We start from the raw sequence: 14536 nt of genomic DNA, 5'->3' as shown, positions 1-14536 counted from the left end.
GTGGAGCCGGCTTAGGATTTTAACCCCAAGGGTGCTGCTCACAGCTAAGACCGCTGCTGTTTGTGAGCTCCCAGCCCCCCTCTCGCACCTCTGCAGACCTACCAGGCTTGATTCAATGTCCCTGGTTATATGGTCCTCTCAAGCTGCTTTTCTGTTGCCTTTTCCTGATTTGTCTTTATTTTAGTTGTAATTCTAGTTTGGTCCTGGGAGATCATCTGTGTAGCATCCATTCACTCTGCTGCCATTTTGAAATCTCAAAAATAATTTTTTTAAATGAGCATAGTATAACAAACCTGTGGGACAACTTCATGCATACCAACATTCGCATCATGGGAGTGCCAGAAGAAGAAGAGAGCGAGCAAGAAGTTGAAAACCTATTTGAAAAAATAATGACAGGAGACTTTCCTAACTTGGTGAAGGAAACAGACATACAAGTCTAGGAAGCACAGAGAGTTCCAAACAAGATGAATCTGAAGAGGTCCACACCAAGACACATCATCATCAAAATGTTGAAGGATAAAGACAAAGAGAGAATTTTAAAAGCAGCAAGAGGAAGGCAGCTAGTTACTTACAACGGAGCTCCCATACACTATCAGCCAATTTCTCAAAGAACCTTTGCAGGCAAGAAGGGAGTGGCAAGAGATATTTAGAGGGATGAAAAGCAAGGACCTACAACCAAGATTACTCTATCCTGCATAGCTATCATTTAGAATCGATGCACATATCAAGAGTTTCCCAGACAAGAAAAAGCTAAAGGAGTTCATCACCACCAAACCAGTATTATAGAAAATGTTGACAGATCTTCTTGAAGAAGAACAAAAATATGAACAATAAAATGGCAATAAATACATATATATCAACAATTGAATCTACAAATAAAATGAGCAAGCAGAACAGAGACAGACTCATAGATACAGAGAACTTTTTGTTGGTTGCCAAATGGGAGGGAGTTGGAGGGATGGGTGAAAAAGATAAGGGAATTCAGGAGTAAAAATTGGTTGTTAGACTGATGAACCTCAAAGGGAAGTGGGGAGGGAGGGCAGGAAGAGCTAAACCAAAGAACTTTTATGCATATATGCATTACCAGTGAAGACAGACAATAGTGTGGGTAAGGCAAGAGGGGGGCAGGACTGGGGAGGAGGGGGCCAATGGGAAAAAAAGGGAGACATCTGTAATACAGTCAACAATAAAGACAAATTTTTTAAAAATTGCCAAATAAAAATATATAAATAAAAAGAGAAAATGCAACAACTGAGCAGGTAAGTTTCTCAGTATGACCACAATCACACCGCCTCACTACTGTGAAGCAGAGGTTCTTGTCTAAGTGACACTGACCCACGAGCTCAAGAGGGAGTTCTGAGATGTGTGTGCATGTTTCTGGTTCCCAACACTGGCACTGGAATGTCCTTTACAATGAAAAGTTGTCTCATCAACGTGCCCATGGTGCCCTTACTAGGAAATTGAATATTGATTACTTTAAAAACTGTGGGAATCTCCATTGAGGACATGGCCACGAGAGGTGGAGAATGTGTGCATGTAAACGGGGCGGAGCCTCACAATGCAGCTGTGAGTGGCCATACCCGATGAGGCTAACAAGACGCTGGCCAAAAACTTGAAAAAAACAGAAAATGAGATGTCCATAAGGCACTTGAAGAGCCCTGACATGTTCTTTGGAAAATGGAAGTCCACACACGTGCATATGTTTAGGAAAGGCCTGAACATACTACCATCTCTCACTGTGAGCTGACTTGGAGGTTCTGAGTAAGCACAAATGGAAGCCCATTAAACTCTCTGCCAAAGCTGTCAGACCTATGGGTTCAAAGCATTTTTTTTTCTTTATTGATTTGAGAAAGAGAGGAAGGGAGAGGAAGGGAGAGATAGAAACATTGATGAGAGAGAACATGGATTGGCCGCCTCCTGCATGCCCCCACTGGGGATTTGGCCTACAACCTGGGCATGTGTCCTGACTGGGAATTGAACTGGTGACCTCCTGGTGCATGGGTTGATGCTCAACTGCTGAGCCACACTGGCCGGACTATAGGTTCAAAGCATTTAAGGAAATCTCTGTCCAATCATTAGCCAACCACTGAATTGCCACACATGACGAAGAGTTCAGACGTTACAGAACTAGTCCAGGAATTCACTAAACATACAGCAACAGCAGCAAACAGGAGCCACTACAACTCCTGGGGAGGGAGAAATCTGATCTTCATAGCTTTGATATTACATAATTCAAAACATTCCGTATTCAACAAAAATGAGACACACATTTAATCAGAAAAATAAGGTCTACATGCAAGCTTAAAACAGCCAATAGAAGCAGTCCCAGAGTTTGATTGACTACACAATAATTTTAGATCAACTATCATGAACATGTTATCAAGAACTGAAGAGTTGCCCTGGCCAGTTTGGCTCAGCGGTTAGAGTGTCGGCCTGCGGTCCTGAGAGACTCGGGTTCAGTTACCGCGCATGTACCTCGGTTGCAGTTTGTCCCCGGCCCTGGTCGGTTGTGCGGGTGGCAGCCACTCGATGTGTTCCTTTCACATCGATGTTTCTCTCTCTCTCTCTGTTCCTCTCTCTCCCTCCCACTCTACCTGAACAAAAAATGGAAAAATGTCCTCTGGTGAGGATAAAAAAAGAACTGAAGAGTCATTTCTAAAGAATTAAGGAAAAGGATGAAAATAATGTTTCATCAAACAGAGAATCTCAATAAAGAGATAGACATTATTTAAAAAAAGATAGAAATTCTGGCCCTGGCAGGTTGGGCTCAGTGGTTAGAGCATCGGCCCGCAGACTGGAGAGTCCCAGGTTCGGTTCCCGCTAAGGGCATGTACCTTGGTTGTGGTTTGTCCCTGGCCCCAGTTGGGGTCGTGAGGGTGGCAACCACTCGATGTGTCTGTCTCACATTGATATTTCTCTCTCTCTTCCTCCCTCTCTCCCGCTCTATCTAAAGATAAATGCAAAAAAAAAAAAAGTCCTTGGGTGAGGATAAAAAATAAAAAAAATAGAAATTCTGGAGTTGAAAAGTACAATAGCTGGAATGAAAAATTTCACAGAGGAACTTAATCGTAGATTTGAACTGATGGAAGTAAAAATCAGACAACCGAAGAACAGTCTGTTGCAATGATTTAGTCAGAAGAAGAGGAAAATAAAAGACTAAAAAAAAAAAAACAACGAGTCTCAAAGCCCTGGGTGACACCTTCCGTGTACTTACAGATGCAGAATGCGAGTCCCAGAAGGAAAGGAGAGACAGAATGGAACAGAAAGAAAATTTAAAGAAGAAAATGCTGGAAAACTTTCCTAACTTGATTTTTTAAAATTTAATCTGCATATCCAAGAAATTCAGTGAACTCCAAATGGGATAAAACCAAAGAGATATACATTTGAACACATAATGTTCAAACTGTCAGATCCAAAGTCAAAGAAAACCTTGAACACAGCAAGAGAGAGCTGACTCATCATGCGCAAGGAATCCTCGATTAAATTAAGGTCTGACTCCTCGGCAAGCAGCATGGAGACGAGCAGGCGATGGAAAACGAAGGACAATAGATGCAAATTCACCACTAGAAGCTAACCTACAATAATACTACAATAAATACTAAAGGACACTAGTCAGTAACTCAAATCTGCATGAAGAAATAAAGTACACCAGTAAAGGCAACGATATAGGTAGATATAAAAGATAGTATAAACATAAATATAAAAGGCGGCATCAAAGAATAATTACAAGTCTGTGTTGATGAGCACACAAGGTATGATTTGTATGACAATAATAGCAGAAAGGGGAGAATGAAGCTATATAGGAGCAAAGCTTTTGTATACCACTGTATACTCTAAAAATCAAATAGAAGAATGGATATGGCCTTTCGTCACCAGGTTTGATGGCTTGGGGACAGTGGTGGCGATGGGGCAGAAGCGCTACGACAGCGGGCAGGCCAGGCCCGTGACCTCGTCTGGGCCTGCGTGCGATCCAAATGCACTTTTGAAGGAAGGCGCCTGTGCTGTTGCCAGTTGCTGTTCTAGATACGTCTTGAGTGTGCCTCAAATGTAAGCCCAAACTGACGCCCAAAATATAGAAACTTTTTAATCAAGAAGCAAAAAATGATACACTCAGTTTTAAAGCAAAAATTGTAGAAAAGGACAAAGGCTCCAAAAGTATATTGCTGATTACTTGTAAAACATGCAACAAAACAGGTTATCATGGAAAAAGCGGAATCTCTGTCAGCACCGAAGAGCAGTCCTGCCGCTTCTACCAGTAAACTCAGTCTGAAGACTCCAAGTTCTGCAAACTTAAATCGTACTATGTCTGATACCAAAGACTAGAGCCCAGCATCGATTTTCAGAACACCTACATCTGAACATTCAACACCCACTTGCTCTTCGAACAATGTGAGCAATGCAGTATAGCCTGGCCAATGCAGCTCAGTGGACTGAGTAGCGTCCCATGGACTGCGAGGTCTCAGTTTGATTTCAGGTCAGGGCACATGCCTGGGTTGCAGGCTCGATCCCCAGTAGGAGGCAGCCGATCAATGTTTCTCTCTTACATTGATGTTTCTGTTTCTCGCTCTCTTAAAAAATCAATAAAAACAAATTTTAAAAAAGAATAAGAAAATACAAAAAACAACAAAAAAGTGAACAAAAAAAAGAAACACTTCTTTCAACAAAGAGTGTTTCTTAAAGTGAATCCCAAAAGAATTCAATGGTGGACTTCAGAAATTTCTTATCTTCTTTGTAAAGGATAGACTATGAAAATAAAAAATGTTTAATGCAATTTCATTCTAAAAAAAAAAAAGAATTGATATGAAATTAAAATGGTTAACTATGATATACCTATTTAACAAAGAAGAAGCATAATGGAGGAAAAGAAGAACAGAAAAGGCATAAGACATACAGCAAGCACATAGCAAAATGACATAAATCCTACCTTATCTGAATACCATTAAATGTAAATGGATTCTAATTAAAAGGCAGATATTAGTAGCATGTATTTAAAAAACTAGATCAAATATATGAGAAACACTTTCGATTCCAAAACCCAAATAGATAGAAAGTAAAAGGATGAAAAAAATACATCGTGCAGAGTAACCAAAAGAGAACTGGAGTAGCTATATTAATATCAAAATAGACTTTAAGATACAATTGTTACTAGAGACAAATAAGAATGTTTTATGATAAAAGGGTCAATCCCTTATAAATATGTATTCACCTAATAATGAATACATAAAGTAAAAATTGTCAGAATTGAAGGGAGAAATAGACAGTTTAACAGTAATAGTTGAAGATGTCAGTATTTCATTTTCAATAATGAATACAAGAACTAGACAACTAGACAGAAGATCATGGAAACAGAAGACTTGAACAACACTATAAACCAACTAAACCTAAAGGACATCCCCATAGAACACTCCACCCCAAACAGCAGAATACATATTTGCTCAGTGCATGTGGAACATTCTCCAGAACAGATGATATAGTAGTCCATAAAACAAGATTCAATAAACTTAAAATGACTGAAATCATACAAAGTATGTAGTTCAACTGAAATGAAATAAAATTAGAAATAATTAACAAATGGTTATTTGGAAAATTTACAAATTTGTTTTTTTAATCCTCACCTGAGGATATTTTTTCATTGATTTTTAGGGAGAGTGGAAAGAGGCAGAGAGAGAAACATCATTGTGGGAGAGACACATCAATTGGTTGCCTCCTGCACATGCCCTGACCAGGATCGGGGATTGAACCTACAACCTAGATATGTGTCTTGACTGGGAATTTAATCGATGACCCTTTAGTGCATGAACTGACAGACACTCTAACCACAGAGCCACCATGGCCAGAGTTGCTTCTATTTTTTTTTTTTTTTTTTTTTAAGAATAGTTTATTGATTTTTAAAGAAAGAGGAAAGAAGGGAGAGGGAGAGGGAGAGAGAAACATCAATGTGAGAGTACAACATCAGTAGGCTGCCTTCTATATGCCTCCCACCAGGGATTGAGTCAGCAAACCAGGCATGTGCCCTTGACTGGGAATCAAACTGACAAGCTGCTGGTGCACAAGACAACGCCCAACTGAGCCACACTGGCCAGGGCTACAGATATTTTGAAATTAAATGATATACATAAGAAATCAAAGAGTTAAAGAAGAAGTCATAAAGCAAATTAGAAAATATTTTTATATGTTTTGAGAAAACAAAACTGCAACATACAAAAATATATGGGATGTAGTAAAAGCAGTGCTTTGAGGAAAATTTATTGTTGAAAATGCCAAAATTTAAAAAGACAAGAGATCGCATCAATAACAAAAAGTCTCACCTCAAAAAAAAAACAAAACAAAAAAAAAAACAAGAAAAATAAGAGCAAACTAAACCTAATGTAGGCAGAAGGAAGGACAAAATAAAGACTAGAATGGAAAAACAAATGAAATAAAAAATAGAAAAACTGAAAAAAATAATCAAAACCAAAACTTGTATTTTGGAAAAGATCAATTTATATCAATAAACCTTTACCTGGACTGATCAAAAGGGGAGGGAGATAGAAGATGATTTACTAAAAATCATAAATGAAAAATAGACATTACTACCAACTACACAAAAATAAAAAGGAGTATTCAGAAATGCTATGAACAATTGTGTGCCAACAAATAAGATAACCTACATGAAATGGATACATTCCTAGAAAAAAAATGCAAACTACCAAAACTAACTCAAGGAAAAATAAAAATATGAATAAATCTGTACCAAGTAAAGAGCCCGGCCGGTGTGGCTCACTGGTTGAGCATTGACCCAGGCACCAAGAAGTCGCCAGTTCAACTCCTGGTCAGGCACATGCCCAGGTTGTGAGCCAAATCCCCAGTGGGGGGCATGTAGGAGGCAGCCAATTGATGTTTTCTCTCGTTGATGTTCCTATCTCTTCTCTCTCCCTTTCTCTCTCCCTATAAACAAACAAACAAACAAACAAACAAACAAACAAACTGAGTTAGTAATCAAAAAATTTCCACAAGGAATAATCCAGGCCCAAATGGCTTCACTGATAAAATTTTAAAAACATTTTTAAAAAAAGGCATACCAATACTCACAAATTTTTTGTGTGATGTAGTTTCATAGGAAAGGGGAGAGAATATGTTCCACATAATTCTATGAGGCCAATATTATCTTGATACCAAAACCAGAGAAAGATATAACTACAGATCAATACTCCTTATGAATATAGATGCAAAAATTCTCAACCCACAACTAAATCCAGTAACATATAACAAAGATTATACACATGACCAAGTGGGATTTATCCAAGGAATGCAAGTTGGTCTACAAAATAAAAATGGAAGGAAACGTTTTCAATCTTCAAGGGCCATCTTTGAAAATTTAACAGGTAATAGCACACTTAATGGTGAAAGACTAAAAGCTTTTCTTCTAAGTTCAGAAACAAAGCAAGGGTGTTTGCTTTTGCAATTTCTATTCAGCACTGTACTAGAGGTTCTAGCCAGGACAATGATGTAAAGAAAAAAGATAAAAAAGAATAAAGAGGCATTCAAATTGGAAAGAAAGAAGTGAAACTATCATTATTTGCAAATGCCATTATCTTGTACATAGAAAACTCTAAGGGATGCGCGCGCACGCGCGCGCACACACACACACACACACACACACACACAAACCCTATTAGATCTAATAAATCAGTTTAGCACAATTGCAGGATATAAGATCAATATATACCCAAAGCAATCTATAGATTCAATGCATTCCTCATCAAAATACCAACGACATATTTCACAGAACTAGAACAAATACTTCAAAAGTTTGTATGGAACCAAAAACCAAATAGCCACAGCAATCTTAAAAAAGGAGGAAAAAGTAGGTGGGATCACAGTACCGAATATCAGATTATACTACAAAGCTACTGTAATCAAAACAGCCTGGTACTGGCATAAAAACAGGCACATAGACCAGTGGAACAGAACAGAAAACCCAGAAATGGACCCAAAACATTATGCTCAATTAGTATTTGACAAAGGAGGCAAGAGCATACAATGGAGTAAAGACAGTCTCTTTAATAAATGATGTTGGGAAAATTGGACAGCTGCATGCAAAAAAAAAAAAAAAAATGAAACTAGACCAGCAACTTACACCATAAATAAGAATGAACTCAAAATGAATAAATGACTTAAATGTGACTCGTGAATCCATAAAAATCCTAGAAGAAAATGTAGGCAACAAAATTTCAGACACCATACACAGCAGAATTTTCACTGACACATCACCTAAGGCAACAGAAACAAAGGACAAAATGAACACATGGGACTACATCAAACTAAAAAGCTTCTGCACAGCAAAAGAAACAACCATCAAAATGGAAAGGCAACCCACTGTATGGGAGAGCATAATTACCAATGATATATCAGATAAGGGGTTAATTTCCAAAATATATAGAGTGCTCATACAACTCAACAAAAGAAAGACAAAGAACCCATTTAAAAAATGGGCAGAGGAGCTAAATAGACACCTCTCCAAACAGGACATACAAACGGCCAAGAGACATATGAAGAAATGTTCAACGTCACTAATCATCAGAGAGATGCAAATTAAAACAACAATGAGGTATCACCTCACACCTGTCAGAATGGCCGCCATCAACAAATCATCAAACAACAAGTGTTGGTGAGAGTGTGGAGAAAAGGGGACTCTAGTGCACTGCTGGTGGGAATGCAGACTGGTGTAGCCACTATGGAAAACAAGATGGTGTTACCTCAAAAAACTAAAAATTGAACTTCCATTTGACCCAGTGATCCCACTTCTAGGAATATATCCTAAGAAGCCCGAAACACCAATCAGAAAGAATATATGTACCCTTATGTTCATAGCAGCACTATTTACAATAGCTAAGCTCTGGAAACAGCCCAAGTGTCCATCAGTAGACGAAAGGATAAAAAAGCAGTGGTACATATACACAATGGAGTACTATGCAGCTATAAGAAAGAAAGATCTCTTATCCTTTGAGACGACATGGAGGGACCTGGAAAGTATTATCCTAACGAAACAAGCCAAGCAGAAAAAGACAAATGTCACAGGATCTCACTTATTTGTGGAATATAACGAACATAACAATCTGAGGAATTTGGTAGACCCAGAGACATGGAAGTAGGGTACAGACTGACAACCCTCAGAAGGGGTGGGGTGGGGGGAGAAAGGAGATAAACCACAGAACTTATATGCATGTACGCATAACCGATGGACACGGACAACAAAGCCGGGTATGGGGTGGGGAAGATGGGGAGGAGGGTGTCAATGGGGAAAAAAAAGGAGAAACATTTGTAACAAAAATAATTTAATAAAAAATTATATAAAAAAGATCAATATCTTGTACAAAATATAAAATCAATTGCATTTTAAAAACTAATTTTGTTTTAATTTTTTATTTATTGACTTTAGAAAGAGAGAGGGAGAGAAAGAGGAACATTGATCTGTTGTTCTACTTATTTATGCATTCAGTGGTTGATTCCCATATGTGCCCTGGCAGGGGATCAAACCCACAACCTTAATGTACTGGGGCAACACTCTAACCAACTGAGCTACCTAGCCAGGGCTTAAAAAATAATTTACTTTTCAATTACAGTTGATGTATAATGCTATGTTAGTATATGTCTCAGGGATTTGACATTTATATAACTTATGACATGATCACCCAGATAAACCTAGTACCCATTTGACACCATACATAGTTACTACAATATTATTGAGTATATCCCCTATGCTATACATTACATCCCCATGCCTATTCTTTTTTTTTTTTTCCCTAATTTTTTCCCCTTGATTTTAGAGAGCGAGGAAGGGAGAGGGAGAGAGAAACATCTCTCTCAACTGGCTGCCTCCTGCATGCCCCCGACTGGGGATTTGGCCCACAACCTGGGCATGTGCCCTGACCGGGAATTGAACTGGTGACCTCTTGGTGCATGGATCGATGTTCAACCACTGAGCTACACCTGCTGGGCACCATGACTATTCTGTAACAACTAATTTTTACTTCTTTATCCCTTCACATTTTTTACCCATACCCTCTACCCACCCCCCCTTCCCCCCTTCCATCTGGCAACCATCAACATTCTCTGTACCTATAAGTCAGTTTCTGTTCTGCTTGTTTGTTTACTTTGTTTTGTTTTTTTTAGATTCCACATATAAGTGAAATCATATGGCACAATAACCTCCAGGTACATTCAGGTTACAGCAGATGGCAAGATATTCTTTGTTCTGTGGCTGAGTCATATTCCATTGTATAGAAGCACCACTTCTTTATCCATTTGTCTATTGGTGGACACTTAGGTTTCTTCCATATTTTGGTTACTATAAATTATGCTGCAGTGAACATGTGGATGCATATGTCTTCTTGATTTAGTGTTTTGGGTTTCCTTGGCTCAATACCCAGATGTGGAATTACTGGGTCATTCTTTGTTTCTTGTTATAGCCTATGTTTTAATGTATATTTTGTCTAGTGTAAGTATTGCTACCCTAACTATTTTGTTTGTTTCCATTTTCAAGAAATGTCTTTTTGCCCTGGCCAGTTTGGCTCAACAGTTAGAGTGTTGGCTCATGGACACAAGGATCGAGGGTTCATTTCCCAATCAGGGGCACATACCTGGGTTGCAGGTTCAATCTCCAGTCCTGTCTGGGTTGTGTGGGAGGCAACCAATCAATGTCTCTCTCTTTCTCTCTCTCTCTCTCTCTCTCTCTCTCTCTCTCTCTCTCTCTCTCTCTCTCTCTCTCTCCTTTCCTCCCTCCCGGCCTTCCACTCTATCTACAAGTCAATGGAAAAATATACTTAGGTAAGGATTAACCAAAAAAAGAAATATATTTTTATCCCTTTACTTTTAGTCTGTGTGTGTCTTTGAACCTCAAGTGAGTCTCTTGTAGGCAGCATCTCTAAGGATCTTGTTTTCTTCTCTGTTCAGTCCCCTGGCTTTTGTTTGGAGCATCTACTCCATTTGCATTTAAAGTTATTGTTGATAGATATCTAGTTATTGCCATTTTATTATTTATATTTTTTACCATTTTTGTTTTTAGTGAAACCTGCCTGCAACAATCTTTTATTTATTTATTTTTCTTTAAGACTACAGAAAATCTGCACATAGTCAAGGCAATTAATTCTCATAATAAAAATACCCCTTTCCATAGAGCCAGGGTCCCCATCAGATTCCATGGGGAGTATGTGGTACATCACACCTGTTCAACAGGTGCATTTTTTGTGAGTCTGCGGCATTATAATCAACTCTTTCTGGAAATACTGGATTCTCACAACCTGCCTTCTTTTTTTTTTTAATCCTCATCCGAATATATATTTTCAGATGGAATGGGAGGGAGAGAGAGAGAGAGAGAAAAATATTGATGTGAGAAAGACACATCGATTGGTTGCCTCCCACACGATCCCAACCAGGGCCAGGGACCAAACTGTAACCGAGGTGCATGACCTTGACCAGAATCAAACCCATGACTCTTTGGTCTGTTGGCTGACCCTCCAATCAGTGAGCCAAACAGGCCATAGCACAAACTACCTTCTTGATCAGTAAATACTGTGATTTTTCATTAGGATCTGTGAAGAGGGAAGGTGAACCATGCATTAAATTATTAATTTTAGCTTTCTAGTGATGTTCATTCTCATAATACATAGATCTTGTCGGCCTCATAGTAAAGTCTTGTGTCATTCATTACGATAAGCACTCCATTGATTCTGAAGAAAACCCACAACAGCAAAAACAACAACAAAATAGCTGGAAGGCATTACTCTTATGTTCACACTAAGGCTTGAAACTCCATGATCATGAAGTTCATCCTCAAACAGGAGAACTTCAAAAATCGTAATCTGTTCTCTAGCTTTCAATTTCTATCTATATGATCTGTTGTAGGTATAGCCTTCAACTTAAGTGATTCTCCAAGTAATGTTCCAGTTGTATAGGTCCAGTTGTATGGTTTGACAACCTCCTTGAAGTGTTCACCCTCTTTCCTGCCACTCTCCTGCTCAGACTTCTTGAAGCATTCCTTGGCGATTGCTTACACCTCTGAATGCATCTGTAGCTTTAAACTCAATCCCCAAGTCAGAAACACGCTGGATTCTTAAACCTTGTTGTCTCCAAACATCATTTTGGGGAGAGATGATATGTGCAATTCACCAGCTAACTTCTCCACATCCACTGATTTTATGGTGTGGGCCTTGGCCACTATCAGCTTCCAAGGCCCAAAGAAGTCTGGTAGCTGCTCTGGAAGCCCTGGACCATCATGACCAAGGCGGGGCCCGCAGTTTTTCCTTCTTCTAAAATAAGTCTCTTTGACATTTCTTGTAATACTTGTTTGTTGGTGATGAATTCCTTTAGCTGTTCTTTGCTCTGGAAACTTTTTATCTGTCTAGTAAAATCTCAATATAACAGACTAATTCAGGCGAGGGAGTCCAGTATATAATAAAGTATGTTTTCCAAATGCGTATGTTAAGAAATTGACAAATCAGTTACCTTACCTGTTTTAACTTATGTAGACACATTTGTGTAATTAAAATTAAGTATGTATGAAAAGTTTAATTTCACAGAAAAGTTTACTATATGTATAATTTTAATTTTAAATTTATACTGAATAGGTCTAGTAAATGTGTGCATTCACCATCACCAAGAGTAAACAAATGCACACGGCTGGGGTGTGGCTTAGTGCATGTGGGAACATCAGCCAGTATGTGTTAAAACTGCTGCAGAGAGTCCCACCACATGACAACAGAACCAATTACTGCATGCAATGTGGTGTGATCACATGTTAATCATTCACCAAACATTGTTTATGAGCAGTGACTCTTGGATTTAGATATGTAGTCTATAGTTGTAGGTATGTAATATTTATTTATGTTGGCAAAATTACTACAGTGTTGCTTCCAACTTATAGCCTAGTCACTAAAATTTGTTAAAAACAACAGTGAATTAATAAAAAATAATAATCTGCTAATTTAATTATAAGCAAATAATTTAAAAGTAACAGGGTGCTAATTTTCACATATGACGTATGGGCTGGAAATTTTGTCCATTCAATCCAAAGTTTATTAAATCAAGCCTGCAAAATCAAGGGTCTACTGTTCTGTGATTCTAACTGATAGCTTTGCTGGGTAGAATAATCTTGGTTATATAGGTCCTTGCTTTTCATCACTTTGAATATTTCTTGCCAAACCCTCTGGCCTGCAAAGTGTCTGTTGAGAAATCAGCTGACAGTCTTATGGGAGCTCCCCTGTAGAAACTAGCTGCCTTAACGATTCTCTCTTTGTCTTTAACCTTTGGCATTATAATTGTGATGTGTCTTGGTCTGGGCCTCTTTGGGTATCTTGTTTGGGACTCTGTGCCACCTGAGTTTGTATGTGTATTTCATTCACCAGTTTAGGAAAGTTTTCCATCATTTCTTCAAATAGATGTTCCATTCCTTGAACTCTCTCTTCTCCTTCTGTTAACTCCTATGATGTGAATGTTGGTATGTCTGAAGTTGTCCCAGAGGCTCCTTAAACTATATTCACTTTTTAATTTTTAATTTTTTTTCTGTTCTAATTGGGTGTTTTCTGCTACTTTATTTTCCAAATTGCTGATTCAGTCCTCTGTTTCATCTAATCTACTGTTGATTCTCTCTGATGTGTTCTTCATTTCAGTTATTGTATCCTTCATTTCTGACTGGTTCTTTATGTTTTCTATCTCCATTTTTATGTTTCATCTCTTTGTTGAAGTTCTCACTAACTTTATCTACTCCTCCCCTAAGTTCATTGAGCATCTTTATAACCAATGTTCTGAACTCTGCATCTCCATTTTGTTTTGTTCTTTTGCTGGAGTTTTGCTCTATTGTTTCATTTGGGACATTTTTCTTTGTCTCCTCATTTTGGCTGCCTCCCTGTGTTTGTTCCTATGTATTGTTAGGTAGAGCTTCTGTGTCTCCCAATCTTTGTACATTGGCCTTATATAGTAGGACCCAGGCTCATTCTCCCTGGTCATCTGAACCAGGTGCTCCAGGTATGTCCCTTGTGTGTGTAGTGTGTGCACTCCAGTTGTAGTTGGGCCTTTATTGCTCTTGGCACATCAGTGGGAGGAACTGACCCTCAAGCTGATTGGCTGTGAGAACTGGATGTGACTACAGTGAAGCTGTTGTGCGGGAGCTGACTCTATGGATCAGGACTCACTTTAATAAGGTTCTGGTGCTGCCGAGTCTGCCCTATGAGTGTGTCATTTGTGGAGGTGGTTGGATGGTGTTCTGGTGTGGTCTGTAGCTGGCCACAGGTGTGTTGGTTCTGGGGCCTTTGGAGGGGCTCTGGTGCAGGCCAACAAGGTCAGCCACTGCCTGTGTCCTGCCTAGGGCTCCTTGGTATAAGCTACAAAATGATCTACAGATGGTTGCCACTGGTGCTAGTCTTGGAGGCACCTGGGAAAGGCTAAGCTGCAAACTGAGGCCAGCTATCACGGCTGCTGGCCTTGGGGCTGCTTAGCAAGAGGTATAGGGCATGCTAAAGCCAGATGTTGCTTGTTTGGGGTTTGTGAACCTTTAAGA

General features: G+C 38.9%; 2 pseudogenes; one reads left to right on the top strand and one right to left on the bottom strand.

Annotated features, from left to right (window-relative positions):
* The first annotated feature begins 3904 nt into the window (after positions 1-3904).
* Positions 3905-4735, top strand: LOC118641234 (annotated as a pseudogene).
* An 80-nt stretch (positions 4736-4815) lies between these two features.
* Positions 4816-12258, bottom strand: LOC118641233 (annotated as a pseudogene).
* Between the last annotated feature and the right edge of the window lie 2278 nt (positions 12259-14536).

Source organism: Molossus molossus, unplaced genomic scaffold, assembly GCF_014108415.1.
Source record: "Molossus molossus isolate mMolMol1 unplaced genomic scaffold, mMolMol1.p scaffold_m16_p_27, whole genome shotgun sequence".
In the NCBI taxonomy this organism is placed as follows: Eukaryota; Metazoa; Chordata; class Mammalia; order Chiroptera; family Molossidae; genus Molossus; species Molossus molossus.
Note: the sequence above shows the minus strand (reverse complement) of the source record. Positions and strands in the feature narration are given on the sequence as shown.